The 8520-nt window shown below is 33.0% G+C and overlaps 1 long non-coding RNA gene across 1 annotated transcript; it reads right to left on the reverse strand.

The window, feature by feature from the left end:
- Window positions 1-6576: 6576 nt before the first annotated feature.
- On the reverse strand, window positions 6577-8514 carry LOC116185394. The gene is made up of 3 exons (XR_004150234.1): window positions 8088-8514; window positions 7461-7600; window positions 6577-7086 (listed from the first exon to the last, which is right to left on the reverse strand). It is a non-coding gene; the product is annotated as an uncharacterized LOC116185394 (long non-coding RNA).
- Window positions 8515-8520: the final 6 nt, after the last annotated feature.

The following is an 8520-nucleotide window of genomic DNA, read 5'->3' on the forward strand; positions in this document are numbered from 1 at the left end:
TGATGAAAAAACTGAAGAAAAAAATTTATACAATAATTTCATAATGAAAATATTTGCAAAAATCACTCGTGAGTGACCATAATAAATTTTTACCCTCGACTCGCAATGATATTCGAGGGTGATGCTTTGCAAAAGACTGAAAGTCGAGTTCCAATGAATTTCCAATAACGTGTTACATTATCGCGTATCAAGAAGTTTTCATTATACCTCGGTATAAAGATATTTCGAGGAATAGATATAAAAGCATCCGCGAAACGAAATATTTAATTATCGACGAGAAATCAATTCGAAATGATGTATCATTTATTCATCGATCGTATGAAATCAGCAATCGCGGCTGGATCGAAATAAAACCGTGATACGAACGTATCAAAGTTTAATAACATGCTCAGCCACAAATTAAATTAACGTGGATATTGCTCTCCATCAAATTTAAATGGATTAATTTTCGATTTTGATCGTCAATCTGTATAAATGCAAGTAACTAACGAGATTATTAAGTCAACGTAGTTAATTCGGGTACCGGATGACATTGATGTATATATTTCCGACTAATCTTTGAAAGATCAACTATTTAAAGCAATGTCTGTCTGTCTCGGAAAGAAGGTCGAAAGATCCGTCTGCTATTCCATTGCTATCTGCTGTTTCGTAATAAATAAGTATTGAACTTATTTATGAGCTTGTATCTAATTAATAATCTGTGATGTCGATACGTTCGTCGAATCATTAAACAATTTTAATTTCTCGTAATTTCATCTCTACGATTTCGTACGCAACGATTCCGTAAAAATTCCTAACTTAATGAGCTTTTAAAGCTTGTTCGAGGTGTCATGGCAAATATTCAAATTTTCTCTTTAATTAATTGGTTTTTTTTTATTTAAGAATGTAAGATTCATTTAAAGAAAACGAAATATACATTGATGAATGAATTTAATTTAAATGAAACATCGTTGAATTCTACTTGATCTATGTGATTTTTTTAAGAAAGAAATTATTTTTCTATTTAAGTATGATAAATAAGAGATTTCTCTCAACATTTAAAAAAAGAAAGCTAAAATTAGAAATCTAGATCCTTATTAAATGCATGTAGCTTTCTAATTTCTAATTTCAAATTACAAATTAAAAAAATTGTGGAATTTAAAATATTCCAATACATCTTAAAAAAAAAAAGAAAAGATAGATATTTTTTGTTTGATCGAGAAACGAAACGATGTATCAAAATTACGATAAAGTTCAAATCTTCGAAACTACCTATTCCAACAAAACGATCGATGAATAACGAGTGTAATTATATTCAATTACATTAAACATGGCCACGATTAAAACAACATTATATAATTAAATGAGTATCAGTAATAATAGTGGCCATTAATATCCATCTCTACGTCTGTTAATCCGATCGGAAATATTGATCATTTTTCACCACGAATCAATCATAACCCAGAACGTCCTATTTCCTATAATTTACAGCCGGCCGGAGACTTCCTTCTCCTGGTTCCTGAATCCGTGGAAAGCGTTTCGCTACGTGGTATGCCGCTATTATAGATGGAGGATAATATGCTGCATCGTGTGCTTGCTGTTACTGGTGTTGGGCGGTTGCGCGATTTACGCCTTCCCTGGCTACATGGTTAAACGTCTTCTCGGCGCTTGAATCGTCGGCCTACGACGAAAGAAAACGATCAGAAGAGATATCCGGTCGATCCATTGCAGCTGGTCTGCTCGTAAATCAGGAATTGTGGTATGGATGAAATATCGATTCTGACTACTCGACGACAAAACCAGTTCTATATTTCAACACCAATTAATTGTGAGAGAACACAATGGATTCGCCTATTTAATCCATCATTTTTCTAATTAATTCTTTATAAATTCGAATCGATAGATCATTTCGTTCTCTACAGCTTCGAAATAGTAACGTTTAATTAGGATTATTTGTTATTAAATATTAGTTGATATTTTGTGTATCGTAGATTTTATGTAGTTTACGAGTAAAATAATAAAATATATTGTTATATCGATTGAGAATGAGAATTTCTTTTCTTTTTTTTTTTTTTATTTAAGTTGAAAATATGGAATTTCGCGAATTGGTCGTGTATGACCATGTTTTGGATGGACAAAAGAAGAGAGATTTCTCTGAGAGAAATAAATGGTTCGTGCAATTTTGCATGTCGAACCTATGGAAATGAAAATTGAAACGTTCACAGGTCGAATTCACTCGGCCAGTTTTCTGACGGATGCACAGAACTATTTGCAAATTCCTTTTTTTTTTTTTTCGAACATTCATATTCGCGTATCTAAAAGATATTGAAAAGCCAGTGAACTCATAAAAAATTAAACTAACGAAATAACATTTATTGAAGTATAATCTCGTATATTAAATCATACATGCTATTTATTAAACTTTGTGATGAATGAGATATAGTTTTCTAAACTTATTAAAGTTTCTATTAAAATTCGTATATAATAAAAATTGATTTCTTTTTCCTTTTCTCCAAATTACTTCTCTCAATCTTTTCAATAAATTATTTTATTACTTATTTAAAATTCACGTATTCACAAGTTAAATTGGATTTATCTTTCTCTAAAGAGAATTAAAAATATCACGAAATTTAAATATTCTCGATTAATATCCACTAAAAAAAAAGATATTCAAAATATTGTTATTACAAATAAATTATTGATTTAATCATAATCATATAATCGATTAATGATTGCTGAATTAATTATAATTTTTAATTATTTACTATCTAATATAAATTACCTAGCATAAATAACTATTTAATAATCACGATTAGTAACATAACTTTACATTAATCATACAATTTTCAACCGTTATATCTTGTTTCAATCGTATCCATTTATTTATCACAACGCGACACGTCGTTTTTCTGCTAAAAATTCCACGCGAAACTGATCGATATGGCGAGAACACGCGAGGAATAAGAATGCAGAAAATCGTGGCGGGTTTCATCGACCGTTCACTTCTTCTTTCGTGATTCGAGGCACTTTTTAAGGATCATTTGCTCGTCGGTAAATGCGGTGTCTTGGCCTACGCGGTTCGATAGACGAGCTGCCAGGTGGAAAAGAGGTAACGTGACGTAACTGGAAGATCAATAACCCAACCGTTTTGTTCGAAAGTTTATTGAACTCGACTTTTCTTAATGGCCGTTGTCTTGTGACCTGGTCATCAGACGAATCCCCGTGTTTTCTGTGTCTCTTTTACGATATCCGTGAAACAACGGGTTCGTACGATTCCTTTGTGCCTTTCATCCCTTTCGTTCTCCCCTCTCTCCTAAAGCTCTTTACCGTTCAACTCGAGGGGACGCTTCTAATCTTCCTCTTCGATGCGATTCGAGTTGTGACTTCGCGACACTCTTCGAAAAAAAAAAAAAAAGGAAAAGAAAAGATAAATCCCGACTATTGGATTTATACGCTTTTGTATACATTGTATACAGCTTTTAAAGTAAAAGTGTCGTGAATGGTTATGATATTTGTGTCGAGATGGGATCAAATAAAATAAATTTTTCGTTTCATTCTTTTGAAGAGTACTCTCTGACAAATCGTATATGCTATATTCGATCAAAACGTAACGATATCTGCGCGTGAACTTTGAATTAAATTTTTTTCTTTTTTTTAGATGAAAAACGATGGAAATTTATAGAAAGTTTTATCGATGTTTCCACGAATCGAGAGAGAGAGATAAAAGTCGTAAGTCTTCGTTGTAAACGTTGTTGAAACTACAAATTTATATTCGTTTTTCTTTTCCTTGGAGTAAAATATTCTTATATAAATATAATATTTCCGCTCGTTATTGGTATTAAGATCCGAGGAAAATTCGAGGAACGTGATGCGAATTCTCGTTGCAATGCAAAACCTATTTTTACTCGGCGGATTCGACGAATCCATCAAGTATGACTGACACACGGATGCGCGAGATGGATGTGTCGGATGTCCACACATTCCGCTAATGAATATTTCTTTCTCCCTATTTTTATATTTTAGAAACGCATTAATATCCTAATGTTCAAAAATTTCCACGTTATCGTTGCCACGGTGAACGTAATTATCTTACACGTGAATACTTTCGAAATTTAAATCTGTCGAATAAAAATTATGAAATATAGAATTTAAAAAAAAAAAATTCCCTTCGATATAATTTTCAAAATTACGCTGCGAATAGAGCAGAAATACGAATGTATTATATCGAAAAACACGAGGCAAAGTACTTGGAATAAACACGGCCGCGAATCAATGACCGGCGTCAGGCGAAAGGGGTGAACACACGCGAACCTGCATGCGGTCCCGGTGGCGAATCCATAGTTCACGACCGCATTCGCGTTGCATGCTGCCCGTCGAAAAACCAGGTCTCTGGGAAACCGTTAAACAGATTCCAAACAAGCGAGGAGTTTCGCGGGCTGAATGGCCTCGATGCAGCGGGCCGGCCGAGTTTGTCAGGCCAAGTTTTCGGCCCGAACCAACCTAGTAAATTCACTTATTACGGAGGAACACGGAGTCACGCGAATGCATATGGCCAAGTCTCGGTGGTGGTGCATGCACCCGCCGCGCCGCCGGGTAAATTCGGTTTTAATGCATCGCGTGCCCTATCCGGCCAAGTATCTCTCGATTGCTGGGGAGGTGGGAAGGCCAATGACCCCCCAGCCCGATGAAAAGTTTCCGCCAGTTTCGCGATAACGTCCGGATTTTCGCTTAAGACACTGCTGCTGCTCCACCACCGATTACCACTCTTGGATTTTATGATGATGGAATTATCACGATGATTAAACGACGAGATATTCGGCCGGAATTTATGCGTTTTTCGAAGATATTAATTTCTCTCGTCTGTCTTGATCTCCGTGTTTCGTTAATGCGAAAGTTAGAATCTGTTAAGTCTGGTATTCAATCTGGTATTAAAATTTTTTTAAATATTCGATAATACGTATACGTGTATGTACATACATGTACTTCGAAGTCTCAGAGAAATTTGGTTCAAAAAATAAACGCGCAATCCGTGAATCTAATACGAAAAATCTGGTTGAACGAGATGTTCGCATGAATGTTTAAATCGGAATTACAAACGATTAAAGACGTTGAATTAAATCCCAGATTTAATATTTTTTTACTATATTTTATAATATAACGCGTGCAACGTTACCGTCTTCGATTAAATTATATCCCCAGAAGACCACAGAGTCATAAATAAGACGGTAAGGTTGTTACCTCTATTCCACCGAGTTATCTCTGGGGCAGTTGCACCGCAAACTAGGAAGAGCAAGTTTCTGACGACTATTTCGAGGGAAAAAAAAAAAAAAATAGAAGAGGCAAAAGAGGTTGGAAATAAGGAACTTGGCCGTTTCCCGGAAGTTTATGAATGGGCGGGGAAAAATTTATTCGTAAGAGGTGAACGAGGAACAAACAAGTTTCGCGATGTCAGCTAAATTTTTTAAAACGTCTGAGAAAAATAACGTTGGTTCGTTAATGGTGGTTGAATATACGGTGGCGAGAGAGACGAGATATTGTTGGCTGATCTTTCACGAGAGTTCTCATTTTCACGTGAAAACCATACTCGACGCGAAAGTAAATATCAAGATACGCGAAACACGCTGCGAAACAAAACCTGGTACAATTTTCTTGGGAATTTCGCGGAATTTCGCAATGAAGCAGAGGCGAGTCGATTGTTGGCCGTTGGCCAGTTATCGAATCCCTATTACATCGTGACCATTAATATCGCAATCGTAGACACACGTTCGTGCCTCGAAAATTTAACGCCGCGAGTTCCTGGAACGAAGGCGGCGGAATAAATTTCGTTACATTATTTAATGACCATAAATCGTCCCTTCTTCCGTGCTACTTCAACGAATGAGGACTTAGAACGAGGACTTCTGCGTCGCGGCTACCAACTCTTTGCATTTACTTTACAACACCTGGCCTCGTACTGCACGCCAAATAACTTTATGCAGATCGAGTATATAAAACCAAGATAAATAAATTTTAGTTAATCAATGTATGATGTGTAATAACCATAACGATGGCAATTATGATATTTTATTGCTAATTATAAGAAATATATTCGAAGAACATTTGTATTTTCCAATAGTTATATATTTTGCTGATCTAAATTTCACAAACTTTTAAATTTGAATAATTTAACTGTAAAACAACTATGCAAACTAATCATTAGTATGAGACACTGCGAGAAAACTTATCAAGTCTTTGAAATTCGAGTAAAGAAACATACCTCTATGAAATCTAACATATGGGTCGCGACAGAACTTTGTGAAAAACTTTCATAAGACAAATTTCCAAGCATTCGCACCCTGTTGTCAGGAAAGAAGTGTCGTGCATACAGGGTTGCAAACGAGGTCGTGCTAAAGTTTCTAAGAAGTTTTATGAACGATAATAAAACTGGTAGATCATATTTTATCGTAATATCGATGAAAGCAAATTAGAGAATTATAAATATTTTTAATGAAAAGCACGATTTCCTTGTAAAAAATGTGATAAATTATGTATGTTGATATAAACTTGCTGATAGGTCACGTTTTATTTTTATATTTTAGCATTAAGAATCTTTTTTTGAACAAATGAAAGGATAGAATGTAAAGTATAAACGTTAATTTTAATATGCAATTTAACCTATTCTTATAGTTGTTTTACAGTCATTTTATAATCATTATACTTTGAAATTTTTTTTTTATTATCTGAATTATTCTCTACTAAAAATACTCAAACCTTATTCTTTATGTAAATGATAATAAAAAAAAGTCTAAATTATAATTATAAGTCTTATCCTTTATATAGGTAAAATTTTTGATTATCATTGGAGAAACTATTGGAGAAATAAAAATTTCTCATAGTAAATTCATAATCGTGTACTGATGTATTCGTATTCAAGGGTATAGTAATTTATAATTTGTTTACAGGCGATTTCATCTAGAGTGCTTTGAGTGCTTTTTACGAGAGCCCCCGCATTCTAACGAGAATGTTGATGTTTCGATGAAACTCAATATGATTTAGAAGGTAAAAGCCTTTCTTCGAGATGACGAGCTTCTATCTTCAATTATACTTGACATCTTGCAATTATTTGCCCTATATTCATTTTTATAATGGAAAAAAACGCAGTTAATTATTAGATAAAATAATGATTTCAGAATTTCTCGCATAACGATTCTTGTAGTTCTTTTATTTTTATCGTATTGCTTCGATAAAAAATTTAGTTTGAAGCATGATAATTTTATAAACAATTTTATAAAATTCTATTTTTATTAATTTATCTTTTTCAATGTATTTATATATATAGATGAAATATTTGGGATTTCAAAAAAATTATTTTGTTACGTATTCATAACCTATAAATTTATAGATCAGAATCTCGATCAAATAAATTACGAGAAAATTCGAAATAATTCAGATTATTATTCTAATGGCATAACGAACAATATAAATTCAGATACTTTACTTACTACATCGTAATTGAAGATTGTAGAAATGTATGATTTGATTTTCTTTTGTTGCACAAGAATTCTTCGTTTCTTACAAATATCGTCTTCCATGAATAGCATCATGGTCGTAGTCTATCGAGAAATCGAATATCGAGAAGATCCTGTTTCATGATACAATATTATTTATGCGACTAATTTACCACAATAAGAATGTTTTATAAGTATAATTTTCTATAATATTTTAAATTCTATAAAAATTTAATAACAAATGAATGGTGATTTTATTAATTTTCGATTCCATTTCAAATTTTCGATTCCATTTCAAATTTTCGATTCCATTCCAAATTTCTTATTGAATATTAATGTTCAATAAGATCACGTATATAAAAATTATACTTTGAATTACGATAATTCATTTCATTTCCATAAAGAAAACAAAAACAGAAATGGTAAAAATATGTATACTTATGTATTCCAAACGAATGCTTGCACGATACTTGCATAATGATAGATTTGCAAATTATCAACAATAATCATTAAAAAGTATAGTGACTGACTTATTATACATGTATTGCACTTTTACATTCACAGAAATATCCAATAAAATAATTTTGCGATAGGCAATTGTCATTTAATAACATACTTAACCTCATTCTTGTAATAATAATTGTACGTTTGAAGTATTGCTGCACAATATTTTCACTATTTTATACACTTTTTAATTCGAAACAAAATATCAAGCTTATAATATTATTATGTTTTCATTAAAATCGCGCGAAATTAAAACTCGATACTTTGTACAATGATATTCTTTTATATATATCGTACATTAGGTTAGAAAGAATATGTTCGTAAGAATATAAAGTAACTATATATATATTCACATAATTCTTCGCTGGTAACCAATATTTTGCAGTCATTCGTCTCTTTTGACTATCCTTTTTTATCGTGAAGTAAAACAAGTAGAAACGGCTGGCAAACATCGAAGCGAGAGAGAGAAAGTCGCGTCGTTCACCCCTCATACGACCACGTGACCCGAATGGCGCCGACGGCGAGTGCGACGGCCCTGAACGCTGAGCGA

Source organism: Apis dorsata, unplaced genomic scaffold (assembly GCF_000469605.1).
Source record: "Apis dorsata unplaced genomic scaffold, Apis dorsata 1.3 scaffold_169, whole genome shotgun sequence".
NCBI classification, from domain to species: domain Eukaryota; kingdom Metazoa; phylum Arthropoda; class Insecta; order Hymenoptera; family Apidae; genus Apis; species Apis dorsata.